The sequence below is a fragment of the Vulpes lagopus genome, chromosome 1, assembly GCF_018345385.1.
Source record: "Vulpes lagopus strain Blue_001 chromosome 1, ASM1834538v1, whole genome shotgun sequence".
NCBI classification, from domain to species: domain Eukaryota; kingdom Metazoa; phylum Chordata; class Mammalia; order Carnivora; family Canidae; genus Vulpes; species Vulpes lagopus.
In genome coordinates, this window is record NC_054824.1 from 6,030,580 (window position 1) to 6,048,503 (window position 17,924).

Sequence of the window (17,924 nt, forward strand, 5' to 3'; positions counted from 1 at the left end):
GAGCAAGAACTGCTGGTTAGAATAGTATTTATTGTAATATCCTTGTGGAGTCTTTTGTAGGGTAAAATGAGATGATTGTTGTAAAAGGGCTTTTGAAACAAGTCTATATTAATATAGGATGTTACTGTTATGTTATAGGCCCACAGGACTACGACTATAGATAAGGCCACGATTGACTTTTTAATGAAATATTTAATGCGGTATTTAAATGTTTCTAATGTAATAAATGACTAGACTAAATACTAAGTATTTGTTTTGGTACTGATTAATTTGACTTTATTTAAAAAATTTTTTAACGATTTTTTAAAAATATTTATTTACTTATGATAGACATAGAGAGAGAGAGAGAGAGGCAGAGGCAGAGACACAGGAGGAGAGAGAAGCAGGCTCCATGCCAGGAGCCCGACGTGGGACTCAATCCTGGGACTCCAGGATTGCGCTGTGGGCCAAAGGCAGGCGCCAAACCGCTGAGCCACCCAGGGATCCCCGACTTTATTTTAAATTTTAAAGTAACTCCCTCTATCTGTCGTATTGAAGTTAAACTAAAGAAAGATGGTGAAGATTTATTGAAAATTAAGTCACTTATTTTACTTAGTTTTTTTGTTTCTATTTGAATCTGTTTTTCATCTGCAACTGCATCCCCAAATAATGGTAGAATTACCTATAATTGGTTCTATTTGATGATGACAGTAAAGCATATAAATACAAATTAAATATAGATGTATCTCACTTTAAGAAAATTTAATCTGAAATTACTAATGGGATAAGTGTAAATAAAAACAAGAATAAAGGGATCCCTGGGTGGCGCAGTGGTTTGGCGCCTGCCTTTGGCCCGGGGCCGATCCTGGAGACCCCAGGATCCCACGTCAAGCTCCCTGCATGGAGCCTGCTTCTCCCTCTGCCTGTGTCTCTGCCTCTCTCTCTGTCTCTCTGTGTGACTATCATGAATAAATAAAATCTTAAAAAAAAAAAAAAAAAAAAAAAAACAAGAAAAAAGGTCCAGGACTAAGTACTGCCTGAAGTACTCTAAGATTTAGATGTACAGAAGATGAGAAGTTAGTAGGAGAAAAGCTAGGAACTTGAGATCTCCTGAAAGCCAGATTAAAAACATGTTTTCAAGGAGTGTCGGATGTAGTTAAGAGGTTGAGTGAGAAGAGGACTGAGAATTAGCTTTTCTGGGTGGAGTAGATAACTGACCATGGTGGGAGGGCTTGGTACCGTGCTGGGAATGAAAACCTGCATGGGACAAATTTAAGTAAAAATTGGAGGAGAGAATCTGAGAACTCATTCAAGAAATATTGCCATAAAGGAGCGCAGAGAAATGGGGAGGAGAGTTAGAGTTGCTGGAAGGAGAAGTGGGACCAAGAGAGGTTTGTTTTTGTTTTTGATTTTTTTTTTTTTTTTAAGAAGGGTGAAATTATAGCATGTCTCTTCTGCTGATGGCAGTGATCCAGTAGAGGGAAAAACAGTGATGCAGAAGAAGGAGAGGATAATTAATCTCTACCGCTTAAATAGGATTTGGGAATGGTCTGGAACTTTGCCAGCATGCAAAGTGGTTTCTATGGAAAACTATATGACTTTGACATTGGCAAATTACAAATTTCTAATAAACCAACTCGTCTTCTGTTTTATAATTGTGGATTATTTTTAGTGATGGGATGGGAATTGTTAAAGTTGCACACTTAACCAGTTTTCCATGGTGATTACTGTATTTATTTTCAAGCCAATAGGACTGTTGTATGTGAACAGAGAGGATGGTAAAGCTCACTGATCTACCTGAACCTGTCTGAATTTGCACTGTGTTTTAAATCATTAGTCTTTGAGTATCTTCTAGCATATTTCAAGAAAATTTTTTGAAAAACCATATCCTCTCATATTGAAGATGATGTCTAATATTACAATTAAGTTTAAATAGTCCATTTTTTGTTTAAAGGTAGTAGAAAAGCGCTTTATGAGTATTGACTATATTGGAATAGTTAACGAATGCTGTTTCATTAAATGGATTTTGATAGCTTTATTGAAATATAATTGACCTGCAATAAATTACACAACTGGATAAGTTTCGACTTATGGATGCTTTCTTGAAACCATCATGACAAGATAATGAATCCCCCCAGATTTCCTAGTCTTCCTTTATATTTCTGTCCTCCCTCTCCCTACCTCTTCCACCAACCTTACCAACCCCACCAACCCCAACTTCCACCCTAGGCAACCACTAATCTTTTGTCACTATAGATTAGTTTGTACTTTCTAGAACTTTATGTGAATGGTATTATATAGTATATACTCTTTGTTTGGCTCCTTTCATTCCGCATAATGATTTTAAAATTGACTCATGTTGTTTCATCCATAATTAGTTCATTTTATTACTGAATGTTATTTTATTTTATTTTATTTTATTTTGAATGTTATTTTATTGTATATGAACACTCTTCCAGTAGATAACAATTTGTTATTCATTCATCTGTTGATGGACATTTGGGTTTTCAGGTTTTGGCTATTACAAATACAGCTGCTGTGACCATGTAAAAGTCATTGTTTGGACATATGCTTTCATTTTTCCTGAGTAAATACATAGAAGTGGAATGAATGGCTGAGCCATATAGTAGACATTTGTTTATAAGAAAGTTCTAAAGTGTTTTTCAAAGTGATTGTGCCATTTAATATTTCTTTTATTTTTTTTTAAGATTTTATTTATTTATTTGAGAGAGAGAACAAGCATCAGTTGGGGAGAGGGGCAGAGAGAGGGAGCAGCAGACTTCCTGCTGAGCACAGAGCCTGATGCCAGCTGATCTCAGGACCCTGGGATCATGACCTGAGCCAGCCAGAGTCAGAGGCTTAACCAACTGAGCCACCCAAGCTCCCCAGTTAATGCCATTTTATATTTGTAAAAGCAATGTATGAGTTCGGTTGCCCTTTATCATTACCATTGTGATTTTAGCCATTTGAATAGGTTGTATCTCATTATGGCTTAAATTTGTATTTCCCTGATGGCTAATGATCTTGATCATCTTTTCATATGCCATTTGTCTATTTTCTTTTGTAAAGTATCTGTTCAAGTCTTTGGCTATTTATGTATTGTTTTTCTTTTTTGTTTTGTTTTCTAATTGGATTTGCCAAATTTTTTATTCTAGATAAATGTACTTCATCAGATGGGTGATTTGCAAATATTTTCTCTTAACCCATGGATTGTTTTTTTTGTTCTCTTAACAATATCTTTCAAAGAGCAGAAGTTCTTGATTTTAATGGATTCCAGTTTACTAGTTTTTCATTTTATGAATTGTACTTTTGGTATTTTATGTGAGAAATCTTTACTTAACCCAAGGTCACAAAGATTTTGTTTTTTTCTAAGAATTATCACTTTATATTCTACATTTAGGTTCTATGACCCATTTTTATTTGGTGTGATGTAAAGAACAAGGTTTTTTTTTTAATGTGAAAAATTAATCGACCATATATATGTGGGATTATTTTTATAATAAGTATAGAAGTCCAGTAGTATAAATCCTTCACTAGTATTTTCCATTTTCAGTGGACTATATAAATTATTTTTTTCTTCTTGAATGAGCTTTAGTAGTTATGTCTTTCAAGGAATTTGTTCATTTCACTGAAGATGTTGAATTTATTAGGATAAGTTGCTTATAATATTCCCTATTCTTTTTATTAATTGTCTCTTTATTTATTTAAGTAATCTCTACACCCAGTGTGGAGCTTGAACTCATGACCCTGAGATCAAGAGTTGCATGTTCTTCCAACTGAGCCAGTCAGGTGCCCCTCCCTGACTATTCTTTATTGTCTGTTACTCATTCTGGATATTGGCAATTTGTATCTTTGTTTTTCCTTCCCTGATCATTCTGGCTAATGGTTTATCAGTTTTATTGATGTTCTCAAGGAACCAGCTTGTGGTTTCATTTTTTTTCCCTCCATTATTTTTGTTTCTGTTCCATTGATTTCTATTCTTTATTATTTCCTCTCTTTGCTTACTTTTAGGTTAATTTTCTGTTTTTTTCTAGTTTCTTGAGATGAATGTAGTTGAGGCCATTCATTTGAGACTTTATAGACATTTTAATGCTATAAATTCCCCTCTATACACTGCTTTAGCTCCTAACTTCACATTATGATGCATTGTTTCCATTTTCAGTTAGTTCAAAATAACTTGTAATTTTTCTTTTAATTCTTCTTTGACTTGGGATTATTTAGAAATATGTTTTCTAGTTTCCAGATATTTTTCTATTTTCCAGGTATCCTGATTTCTAATTAGACTGGTTAGAAAACACACTTTGTAGGACTTGAATCCTTAAAAATTATGCTTATGCATTTATAGCACAGAATATGGTCTTTCTTAGTAAATGTTACTTGTACACTTAAAAAAATATGTCTCTGCTGTTTTTAAATAGAACATTCTATAAAACTTAATGAGGTTGAGGGTACCTGGGTTGCTTAGTTGGTTAAACATCTGCCTTCTGCTCAGGTCATGATCCTGGAGTCCTAGAATAGAGCTGCCTTGAGCTCCCTGCTCACTGGGGAGTCTGCTTCTCCCTCTCCCTCTACCCCTCCACCCCTCCCACCTGCTTGTGCTCTTTTTCTTGTGTGCACTCTCTCAGATAAATAAATTAAAAATACAAAAAAAAATTCAGTTAGATCAAGTTGGTTGATGGTGTTCTTCAGCCTCTGTGTTCTTATTTTCTGTCTACTTGCCCTATCAATTATTGAAAGAGATGTTGAAAATTCTGACTATAGCTGTGCACTTTCTATTTTTTCTTAAAGTTCTGTTTTTGCTTTACTTTAAAGCTTTTTATTTTTATTATTTTTTAAAGATTTTATTTACTTGAGAGAGAGCGAGCAGAGAGAGACCAGCAGACTCCATGCTGAGTGCAGAGTGGGATGTGGGGCTTGATCCCACCTTCCTAAGACCACGACTGAGACCATCACCAGCACCGAACCAAGTCAGATGCTTACTGAATGGACTGAGCCACCAAAGCACCCCCAAAACTATTTATTAGAAGTTGCATAAACATTTTAGATTCTTGTGTTTTTGGTGAATTAATTTTTATTATTATGAATGATACTCTTTATCTCTAATAATATTCTTTGCCTTTTTGTTTGATATTAATACAGTTGCCCTAAAAAGAAAAATAATACAGTTGCCCTTTTTTTATTCATTAGAGTTAGCATGATATGTCTTCTTCCATTGTTTTACTTTTAACCTGTATGTATCTTCATATTTAAAGCAGATTTCTTTAAAAAAAAAAAAACAAAAAACAAAAACAGATTTCTTTTAGGCAGCATATGGATGGGCCTTGCTTTTTTTAATCCAGTCTCACAGTCCCTGCCTCTTTATTGGCATGTTCAGATAATTTATGGTTAATGTGATTATTGATATGGTAAGGTTTAAATCTACCATTTTGCTATTTGTTTTCTTCCTGTCTTGACTATTCATCAATCCTATTTATCTCCCTGTTATCTTTTAGATTGAGTAGTTTTGGGTTATTATTATTATTTTTTTTTGGTACTAATCCCATTTTGTCTCCTTTGTTGGCATAATAGTTATAACTCCTTGTGATATTTTAGTGTTTATTTTATAGTTTATAGTATTCATCTTTAACTTGTCATAGTTTATTTTTAGGTGGAATGGTGAGCTTTTTACAAATTAATTTAAGCTTTTAGATTAACAGTATGTCATTTTGAGCTCATATTCCTTTAGAGTTTGAGGTCAAATCTACCTGATTCAAACCCTAGCCATGCTACTTAAGTCACTGTAGGACTGCTTACACTTTTTATGCCTTAATCTTCTCGTCTATAAAGTGGAGTTAAACTTTCTCATACTCTTCTGTGCAATAGAAAACATTTAAAATAGTATCTCACATGCAGCACGATAACTGATAGCTACTTTTATTAAAAGTCATGTTGATGAAAATGTCTTAAGAACTTTTGTCATCTTGACATCATTCTACTTCTCAGCCACCTTAGTTAAAATACTTATGACTTCTTTACGTTAGTCACTGGCCTGCTCCTCTTCCTTTTTCAATTTGAATCAATCCTCCTGCCATGTTAATCTTTCTCTAGTGTAACACCAGTCATATCATGTCATTTCTCTGTTCAAACTATTTCTACCCAACTACTCACTTTCTCCAGGATTAAGGACAAACTCTTCATCCTGACAAGCAACAAAGCCCATTGTATCTGTCCTTCAACTTTCTTTAAGTACTCTTAATTTTAGTCAATATAATTCAGTGAAACTTCGATTCTCTTTCTAGTATGTACTGTATGAGTGACCCTTGGACAACACAGGTTTGAACTGCACAAGTCCACTTACATATGTATTTTTTTTACAGTAGAATACTGTAAATGTATTTTCTAATTTTTAAACATTTTTCTCTAGCTTACTTTATTATAAAAATATAATATATATTACATATATAATATATGTTAATCGACTATATTATCTGGTCAGTAATAGACTATTAGCGGTAAGTTTGGGGTAGTCAAAAGTTACATGTGGATTCTCAACAGTGCAGGAGTCAGCACCCCTAAACCATGCACTTTTCAAGGGAAGTTTCCTGTCGCTGAATTTGTTGTTGCTGCTTTGCATATCTGAAAAGTTTTGGGAACAACTGTGTCTGAAAATTACCTTTTGTAAGGTTTACGTGTGTTCACCTGTCATGGTCCCTTGCACCTTTGAAGGCTCTCATCAAATGCTATCTGTTTCATGAAGTTTTTAATGGTTGTGGTCTCTCCATTCATTATGTTTCTATAGTTATCCTGTGTTTTCTTATATCACTTCTCTTATGCTACCTTGGATTATCAGTAATTCCTTATCTGTAATTCTGAAGTCCAAAAGACTCTGAAGGCTGAGAGTACTTTTTTAAAACTCTTCTGGTGGCTATGGTGTGCAGAATATTGGACCCTCAAAGATGTCCATGTCCTAATCCCTGGAACCTGTGACTTTGTTGCCTTACGTGGCAAAAGAGACTTTGCAGAGGTGATTAAATTAAGGATCTTAAAATGGGGAGATGATCCTGGATTGTTGAGACAGGCTCAATATAATCACAAGGGTCTATATGAAGGAAAGAGAGTCAGGGAAGGAGAAAGGAGATAGGATGGCAGAAGCACAAGTCAATGTGATAACTGATTCTGAAGAGGAAAGGTCAGGAGCGAAGGAACCCTGACAGCCTTTAGAAATTGGAAAAGGCAAAGAACAGAGTCTCTCAGATTTTCTAGAAAGAACCCAGCCCTGCAGACATCTTGGCTTTGGCTTAGGGAGATGTTTGATTTCCAGAATTGTAAGATAATAAATTTGTATTGTGTAAGCCACTAAGTTTGTGGTAATTTGTTATAGCAGCAGTTGGAAACATACTGTGATAAAATCTTATTTGAACTAATGTGAGGCTATTTGTAGTCATCATTTATACCAGTTGATATAAATATGCATACATTTTACTATATAAATAATAAAGTTTGATCATACGGTAGGGACTTAGACCTTGCTAAGTGGTTAATATGAGCATATATATTGTATTACCTTTCTAAAATTTGAGAAATTCTAAATTCTGAAACACATTCATCCCTAAGGGTTTCAAAAAAAAGGGTCTGTAGATATAGAGTCATTTACACTAACTAATGTCTCTTTCCCCACTGCAAGATTATGAGCTATGTGAGGGTAGAAATTGAGATTTATTGCTCATCTCTTTGTCCTCAGCTTAATGATTTACAGGTAACAGCTTGAAAAAATATTATGAATTGACTCAAGTTTTTATGTACACTAAAAAAATATACACTATATATCTCTCCCCCTAAAAGTACCTGTGAACTGCCCAGATCATCTCAGATCCTAGTAAGGGAGGTAAGACATATATTGGCTCATGACGCGGTACCATAATATAAGTGACATACAAATAGTATAAGGAATGAAATAATCTGTGGAAGTTTCACCAAAGAGGTGACATTTAGCTGTAACAGTGACTATCATTTAGATAGCACCTAAGGTACTATGCTGTTAATGTGTAATATTATTATTATTATTATTTTAGTTGAAGTAGAATTGACACACCATGTTACATTAGTTTCAGATGAACAACATAGAGATTCAGCAACTCTGTATGTTATGCTTACTGCAAACATAGCCACCATCTGTCATCATACAATGTTATTACAATGTCATTGACTATATTTCCTAATCCCATGATTTATTCATCCATAACTGGAAGCTTATAAAACCCACAGAAATTTTGTGGTAAAACAGATGCTCAGAGATGCTAAATAGCTCTTAATCTTAAAAGTGAGTAGATTAAGATTGGGTTCATTCTTTGAGGAGACAATGGCATGAACAAAAATCTATAATTGAATAGGGACAGAATATATAGAGAATTAGATTCTCTTTAAGAGTATACCTACATAAAAAAAAATAAAAGTATACCTACATAATACTGTAGTCAATCTGAAGTATAGTTAATTTGTTGGATAAAATGTTAACTGTTCTCTAGCTGCTGAGATTTGAGATGATTTTATGTATGTGAATATTTCCCACATTTTCTTCAAGAAACATTGATAATGTAACCAGCAGTAAATGTTATTTCACAAAATAAAAAGACAGATTTATTGTTTCTGCATATAATTGGAATACTTTGATAACTACTATTTGATATAGTTTTTTAAAATTAGTGACCTACTTAAATTTAGTTCTTAAACTAATTTACATGCCATACAGACATGTTATTTCTCTTTAACTGATCTTAGAAATTCTCTCCTTTCAACTACCTGAAAACAACCATTATTTAAAAATCTGTTTGAACACAGTTACTGCTTTTATGCCAAAAACAGTGTAATCCCACTTGAGAAAGTCATTTCTAAATATTTTCAGATTTAATTGCCATTCTGAATAAAAAGTTTATTATATTTTCTGAAAAAAAAAAACCAGTGTAATCCTGTTTTTGGAACTACACTATGCTGTGCTTGGGAATTAGTATATAAATTTCATTTCTGTGTGTTTCAGCTACCTGGTATTTAACCTGGTAGATGCTCTTATAGTGAAATAGGAAAAAATGGAAAACCTATTGTGAAGTCACATTAGCAGTGATATGATTATCCCTGTGTTTCTAAGTAGCAAAATGCTAATCCTAGATACTCCAGTCACATAGGAACTAGGTTTTATTTATCAGACAATTAATAATTTAGGTGGTGGTAACAGTTACTTATTTTAGGTAATAAATTTTATTTTCAAGTTGTGTGTTGACCCTGGAGACCTTTTCATTTTAATCCCCTGTGGTGAATTTAGTTTTGTCCCTTCTGCTTTTATTATCTGCTGTTGGACAATAAACCAGTATGATGCCATACAGAAAGTAAACTTTTCTTATTTTTAAAATACCTATTGAACTCGTACTATGGAGGGAGCAGTATCCTAAGTATTGGGACACTAATGAATGAAACATAGTCTGTACTCTCAGGGAATTTATAGCCTAGTAGGAAAGATATAACAAAACAAGTAAATATATATTTATAAGTTGAAAAAAATGCTATGAAGGAAACAAATAGGACACTATAATGGGATAACAAGGGGATCTATTTAAGAGGAATTAGGAAAGGCCTTTCTGAGGCTTGAAAAATGAAAAGGAGCCAGAAATGCTAAGGGGAAACAGTGCATACAAAGACCCTACAGTGGAAAAGAGTGGTGTGCCAGCAAAGAGTGTGTTACAGGACCCCTAGGATCTTGTAATCAATTTCTACACAACATAGGATGATATAGTGGGAAAAAAACATTGAACTAGGTAATACCGAGAAAACTTGATTTCCAATTTTGATTCAGCTGTGTATAAGTAATAGTATTTTGGGCTGGTAACTAGCTTCTTAAACTTCAAATTCCCTTTACTCATATAAAGTAGGAATAGTCTATCTCTCCCATAAGGACTTTTTGTAATGACTTAATGTAATGACTAAATACATAAAAACATATATATCTACATGTATAGCATTTAGCACAAGTTCCTGAAACAAAGTAAGAGTTTTATTTCCTTAAAAGATCTTAACACCATACCCAGTATGTAGAGGTCTGTGGTAGATTGCAAAAATGACCAAATAAGCAGCTTGGCTTGGTAGACCACCTATTTTCTCTCAGGAATGTTTCTCTTTTTCCAGCCATACCTATATGCCCCTTAAATCTAATTTTGCATTACTGCATCTCTATTCCTTTTCCTTTGATAAGATCTTGGCCTATCCATTTGACTTTTGTACCTTGCTCCCTTTATTTCTTTATTTCTAGAATACATGCCCCCTGTGAAAAACCTATGAGAAGAAGTAGAGGGGTACTAAGTCTTCTAAAATACTCTATGCAAACTTTATCATGCATCCTAATTACCTGAGGATCTTGTTAAAAAGCAGATTCTATCAGAACTTCCAGAGTGGGACTGAAATTCTGTAGTTCTTACAAGTTCCTAGGTCATGCTAATGCTATTGATGCTGGTTTTAGAACCACACTTTGAATGAGCGATACTATAGATGATCTAAGCCAGAAGGAAGTAGTTTAAAAAAATGCCTTAAAGGAGAGACTTAAATGCTAATTAAAAAAAATAATAAATAAAAGCTCCCTAGTTCCTTCCATCATGTGAAGACATGGTAAGAAGACAGTCATCTATAGAGTAGGAAGGGGGCTCTCATCAGACATCTTGATCTTGGACAGCTTTGATCTGCCTTAATCTTGGACTTCCCAGCTTTCAGAACTGTGAGAAATAAATTTCTGTTGTTTATAAGCCACCCAGTGTCTTGTATTACAGCAGCTCAGATGGGCTAAGACTGGGTAAAACTGAGTAAGAAGAGGTGGAAATGAGACAGACATCTAAATAAAATATCTTCTTGGTTCCTAATATTGCTAACCCTCTTAAGACTTTTTGAAAATGATGGTAAAGTATACATAACAAAATTTACCATTTTGGCCATTTTGAAAGTTCTTTTTTTAACAGTTCTTGGCATTACATACATTCAAATTTTTTATGACTTAAATAGACTTTATGTTTTAGAGCTGTTTTAGGTTTATAGCAAAATTGAGGACAAGGTATAGAGAGTTCCCACACTCACCTTCAGTACACACATGTACAACCTCTCCCACTACCAACATCTCAACATCTCAACATCTGCACCACAGTGGTACATTTGTTACAATCAGGGAACCTACACTATCATTCAAAGTCCATAATTTACTTTAAGATTCACTCTTGGTGTTACATTTCTGTAGATTTTGACAAATGCATGATAGCATGTATCCACCACTTCAGTATCCTACAGAATGCCCTAACAATCCTCTGTGCTCTATTCATCTTTTCCCTCTTCCCTAAGCCCTGACAACCACTGATTTTTTTTACCGTCTCCATAGTTTTTCCTTTTTCAGAACATCATATAGTTAGAATCGTACAGTATGTAGCCTTTTCTGATGGGCTTCTTTCTCTTAGTAATATTAATTTAGTATTTTTCCATATCTTCCTGGCTTGTTAGCTCATTTCTTTTTAGCACTAATATTTCATTGTTTAGATATACCATACCCTGTTAACCCACTCACCTGCTGAAGGACATCTTAGTTGCTCCCAAGTTTTGCAATTATGAATAAAGCTGCTATAAACATTTATGTGCAGGTTTTTGGGTGGACATAAGGTTTCAACTCATTGGCTGTGAGGCTAGATTATATGGTAAGGGCTTGTTTAGTGTTGTGAGAAACTGCCAGACTGTCACCCAAAGTAGCTGTACCAGTGTGCATCCTCCCCAACAATGAGATTTCCTGTTGTTCCACATTCTCGTCAGCATTTGGATTTTGACATTGTTTCAGATTTTGGCCATTCTAATAGGTATGGAGTAATATCTCATTTTAACTTGTAGTTCTCTAATGACTTAGGAGGTTTTGCATCTTTATACATGTTTATTTGCCATCTGCGTATCTTTTTTTGGCAAACTGTTTAGGTCTTTTGCCCAGTTTTTAACTAGATTGTTACTTTTCTTACTGTTGAATTTTAAGACTTCTCTGTATATTTTGGATAACAGTCCTTTTTCAGTCTTTTGTGAATATTTCCTCCCAGTCTGTGGCTTGTCTTCTCATTCTCTTGACAGTATCTTTCACAGAGCAGTTTTTAATTTTTGTAAAGTCTAGCTTATTTCTTAATGAATCTGGTGTTCTATATAAAAAGTTATTGCCAAACTTATGGACATCTAAATTTTTGTTAACTTCTAGGAGTTTTATGGTTTTGCATTTTACGCTTAGGTCTGTGATCTGTTTTGAGTTAATTTTTGTGAAGAGTGTAAGGTCTATATCTAGAGTCTTTTTATTTTATTTATTTTTTTGCATGTGAATGTTCAGTTATTCCAGCACCATTTAGTGAAAAGACTATCTTTGCTCTATTGTATTGGTTCTGCTTCTTTGTCAAAGATCATATATTTATGTGAGTCTATTTCTGGGTTCTCTGTTCCACTGATCTATTTGTTCTTTCATCAATACCACACTGTCATGATTACTGTAGCTTTATGGTAAATGGTAAATTTTGAAGTCAGATATATTGGTCCTCTGCCTTTGTTCTCCTTCAGTATTGCATTGGCTATTCTGGTTCTGTTGCCTTTCTGTGTAAACTTCATAATCAGTTTGTCAGTAGCCATTAAATAATGTGCTAAGTTTTTTTTTTTTTAAGGATTATTTATTTATTTATTCATGAGATACACAGAAGGAGAGAGAGGTAGAGACACAGGCAGAGAGAGAAGCAGGCTCCATGCAGGAGCCCGACGTGGGACTTGATCCCAGGTCTCCAGGATCAGGTCCTGGGCTGAAGGTGGCGCTGAACCGCTAAGCCACCCGGGCTGCCCAATGTGCTAAGATTTTGATTAGGATTGCATTGAATCTATAGATGAAATTGGGAAGAACTGGCAAATAACAGTATTGAGTCTTCCTATCCATGAATATGAAATTCTCTCCGTTTATTTAGTTTTTTTTTTTCTTATCAGAATTTTGTAGTTTTCTTCCTACAGATCTTGTGTGTATTTTGTTAGATTTGTACCTAAGTATTTTGGGGTTTGGGGTGCTAATATCAGCATGCTTTTAATTTCAAATTTTAATTGCTTATTGTTGGTACATAGAAAAACAATTTGAGTTTCATGTATTAACCTGTATCCTGCAACCTTGCTATAATTGCTTACTAGTTCCAGGAGGTTTTTTGTTGATTCTTCTGTATTTTCTATATAGACAGTCATGTCATCTTGAATAAAGAGTTTTATTTCTTTCTTCTCAATTTGTATAATTTTTCTTTTCTTAATTACATTAGCTAAGACTTTCAGAATAAGTGTGATCAGAGGGGAGATCTTTTCCTTTGTCCTGATCTTGGCAGGAAAGCTTCTAGTTTCTCACCGTTAGGTGTGATGTGAGCTCTAGGTTTTATGTAGATGTTCTTTGTCAAGTTGAGCAAGATACCCTCTGTTCTTAGTTTGCTGAGTTTATCATGAATGGATGTTGGATTTTGTCAAGTATTTTCTCTGCAGCCACTGATGTAATCCTGTGATTTTTCTTCTTTAGCCTATAGAGGTGATGGGTTTCATTAATTGATTTTTAATATTGAATCAGCCTTCTGTAACTGGAATGAATCCCTCTTGGTTGTGGTGTATAATTTTTTATACATTGTTGAATTCACTTTGCTAATTTTCTTGAGGATTTTTGCATCTATGTTCATGAGAGATACTGGTCTATAGTTTTCTTGAAGTGCTGTTTTCTGCTTTTTGTTTTAGTGTAATTAATGCTGGCTTCACAGAGTTAGTATTTTCTGTGCTTCTGTCTTTTATGACTTTTGAAGAAGAAATATGCTGTCTACCTGGCATATCTTAATTTGTTAGTTCTTGCTTGTCTTAAGAATACAGTACAGTGGGAAAGCAAAAATATGATTAGGTCAGAGTGGACTCACACAGAAGAATAATCATGGAAAGAATAGGGGAAGTGAAGTAGAATTTATCTCCCTATATTCTAGGACCTGTCCCCCAAAATAGATATTTTTCTTCATATCTAATCATTCTTGATATGTTGACATTACTTTTACTCTCTTAAACACTTTGAATTAGTTTTCTTAAATATGCTGACATAAGTTCCCAATAATCACCAGAGATGTCTATGAGACAGACAGAATTCTGAATTTCATCACTTAATTGTACTCTTTCAAAATTGCCTAACAATAAACTTTGGATTTATTAAGTTCAGTTGGAGGTAACCAAGTCCCCCTCATTGCATGTTTTGTTTTGAACCCCTTTTATTTATTTGCTTTATGAGTGCAAAAATATTAATTGAGGACTTCACATATGGGCTAGGTTCTTGCTAAAATGCATCCTTCCATTGCGGTTAGGTTAAGGCTGTGCCATGGTTCTTGCTCTTATATAGCCTGTTCATAGAACATAAAGTAACATTCATCATAGTAAATGAGAAATCTGGAACACAGACATCTTTCTAATAATGCATTAAAATGTATTAAGTGTAATCTGTATGATACTGTATTTTATTTTAGGCATATAGGCAACAGAATCAAAACATTGAAAAATATGTTGGGGGTGGGGAGTAGAATTTAGAAAGAAGGGACTTAAATCTCTGCCTCTCAACTCATCATCATTCAAACAGTTTGTAGACTGCCACTTGTACAAAATGCTTATAGTAAGTTTATTTGTAATAACTCTAAACTGAAAATAATCCTAATGTCCACCAACAGATGAATATGATGTATCCATACAATGAAATACTATTCAAGAAAATAAATGAATTATTGATACATGGAACAACACTGATGAATCTCGAAATTGTTAGGCTGAATAGAAAGAAGGCAGGCAAAAGAAAAAAAGACAGGTAAAAAAAATACTTTATGATTCCATTTTTGTAGAGTTCTACAACAAGCAAACAAATCTGTAGTGACAGAAGGCAAGGAAGGCATTGGTTGTTTGTGGGTATGGGTGGAGGGAGGGATCACAAAAGGACACAGAAAATTTAAGGGGTGACTTGTGATTCACAGTGTTAAACTGTGTTAAAACGGTTTTAAAACTGACCAGACTGTACACTTTAAGTATTTGCAGTGTGTTTTCTGTTGCTGCTTAATGAATTGCCACAAATTTAGCAGATTAAGACAACTATTAATTATCTAACAGTTTTGTAGGTCAGGAATCTGGATGGGCGTGTCTGTTTTTCTCTTTAAGGTCTCACAAGGCCAAAATCAAGGTGTCAACTGAGCTACATTCCTTTCTGGAGGCTCTGGGGAAAAATCAGCTTATAAGCTCATTCAAGTTGTCAAAATCCATTTTCTGCAGTTACAGAATTTGGGTTCCTGTTCTATTCTTGGTTGTCAGCCAGAGGTTACTCTTAGCTCCTAGAGGCCACACTCAGGTCCTTTTCAAGTGGCCCCCTCCATCTTCAAGCCAGCCATGGCATGGTGAATTTCTTATGCTTTGTATCTCTGATTTCCTCTTCTGCTATCAGCTGGAAAATACTCTGCTTTTAAAGGGCTCATGTGATTAGATTAAACCTACACATATAATCTCCCTATATTAAGTTAATTACATCTTTAAAATCTTTCTTAACATGCAATGTAGCATAATCATAGAAGTAGCACAAGGGGCAGGAAATTTGGGGGCCATCTTATATTACATGTAGTATATCATGCCTCAGTAAACTTTATATATTTCCTCCTGAAAATAAAATGTAGATTGATTATTCTCACTGATTTGATTCAGCATAGCATTTCCATGTCCATGTCAGGGAATAGAATTAAAATGTTGGCCCCCCGGAGGAAGTTACCCTCAGAAATGCGGAGAACAGCAGCGAAGAGCGGAATCCCCAGCCCCATGGCAACGGAGGCAGCCAGCAGCAGCGATGGGAACAGGCAAGGGGTTGAGACCACCATCACCTACTACCGATTGGAGGAGGTGGATAAGTGCGATTCCCTGAAGGAGATCTAGCTGGTGATCCACGGGCGAGTCCATGATGTCACCGATTTCCTTAAAGAGCATCCTGGAGGAGAAAGAGGTCCTGTTGGAACAAGCTGGTGCAGATGCGAGTGAAAGCTTTGAAGATGTAGGCCACTCCTCTGATGCCAGAGAAATGCTAAAGCGGTACTATATTTGGTGATGTGCATCCGGATGACCTTAAACCTGAAAGTGGTAGCAAGGACCCTTCGAGAGATGCCACGTGCAAAAGTTGCTGGTCGTACTGATTTTGCCCATCATAGGCACCATTGTCTTAGGTTTCCTGCACCATTACTACACATCGGAAAGCAAATCATCCTGAGGAGGCTGTGGAAGTTGGAAGCATATCCTTTGGGAGTGTGAGCTAGAGACTTGTTTGGAGGCCGAGCGATGCCCTCTTCTTGAATCCTGCCGAGTGTGTGCTTACCCTTTGGAGCCCAAATGGTTGGCCAGACATCCACCCCAGACCTGGGGCCAGAGTCCTTCACTTCTCAGAGCCTTATTCCTAAAGCACCTGCTCATTGTTCTGTGTCCCTGCCAGTGGCCCCTCTCCCTGCTGGCTTCCACCAGCCCCTTTGTGTTTCCCAACTTTGTTTTATAATTACAATCCCAGATGTCCTAGTGACATTGTCCTTTGGTAAAAATGCCTGCTTTTCGATTCTTTGAATGCACATTCGACATTCTTAACAGGGCAACACACTCTGTTTTTGAAGATTTCCTTTTTTCGTTTTCCTTTGAAGTAAATATGTGTGTGTCTATATATATATATATATATATATATATATATATATATATATATGAATTAAAATGTTAATAATATTTGTATTTTCTTTCACCTGTCCTGAAAGAAAACAACAGGAAAGTGAGGATGTAACTAAGAATTGAACATGATAGAAAAGAGATAATTTTTTAAGTTTCACAAGTTCTTGACTCAAAGTGGTGATCAATATTGTAACTTAATGTATGTTTAGAAATATAATATTTTAAAGTCTCTACTTTTTACTTAAATTTATATAATAGATGACTCAGTGTAGCTGTGCATTTTGTTAATCCTATTGTTAGACCAATTATAGAATTCTCGAGTTTATAGAAATCTTACATTACAGAAATCTATAGTGTTTCTATAGCATGGAAGAGGTTTTATCTACCGATTTACTTTCCAGAAAAGATGAAATCAAGATTAATACATTTAATATTTTATTATAATTATTTAATGGCTAAAGACATTAGAAATTAAAATTTTTGATAGACTAAATGAAACTTTAAAATGTGATTAGTCTTGCTTGGGTCATCAAATTATTAATGTATAGGGGTGCCTGGGTGTCTCATTTGGTTGAGCATCTGATTCTTGGTTTTGGCTCAAGTTATGATCTCTTGGGTTGTGGGGTTGAGCTAGGTGTCAGGCTCCATACTCAACAGGGAGTCTGCTTGAAGATTTTCTCCCCCAACTTGCCCATGTGTGCACGTGTTGTCTCCTTTCCTAAAATAAAAAATCTTAAATCATTAGTGTATAATACCAAGTGTTAGCAAGGATTCAAACAGCTGGAATTATAAATTGCTGGTGGGGGTATAAATTGGTTCAAGTACTTTGGAAAACCGTTCAGTGATACTTACTAAAATTTTACATACGTATGTGAATATATACCACATATATGAATGATCCAGCAGTTTACTGCCTCATCCTTTCACTTTTAGTCCAGAGGAAACAGTAAAATTTCCTTAAAGTTGTCTAAAATCAAATGTTTGTGATCTTTTACTTCCTAAGAAGAATCGTTGCTCTTCGCTGAATATCAAAAAGTTCAAAATCTTCAATTTGATTGCATTTATCTTTAATTTCTACCTTTCTACCTCTGTGTATCTTTTAAGCAAGTTTTCTTATATTTCTTCCTGTATGCCTATTTAACATGTCTTCTTGCGATTTTATTCATCTTGGGCATCAGTGCTGTCCCTTAGAACTTTCTGTAGTAATGGTATAA

General features: G+C 34.9%; 1 protein-coding gene and 1 pseudogene across 6 annotated transcripts in view; both read left to right on the plus strand.

Moving 5' to 3' along the window:
• WASF1 (WASP family member 1) overlaps positions 1-17,924 on the plus strand; it is a 65,519-nt gene that overhangs the window by 15,232 nt on the left and 32,363 nt on the right. The window lies entirely within an intron of this gene.
• On the plus strand, positions 15,693-16,279 carry LOC121485746 (annotated as a pseudogene).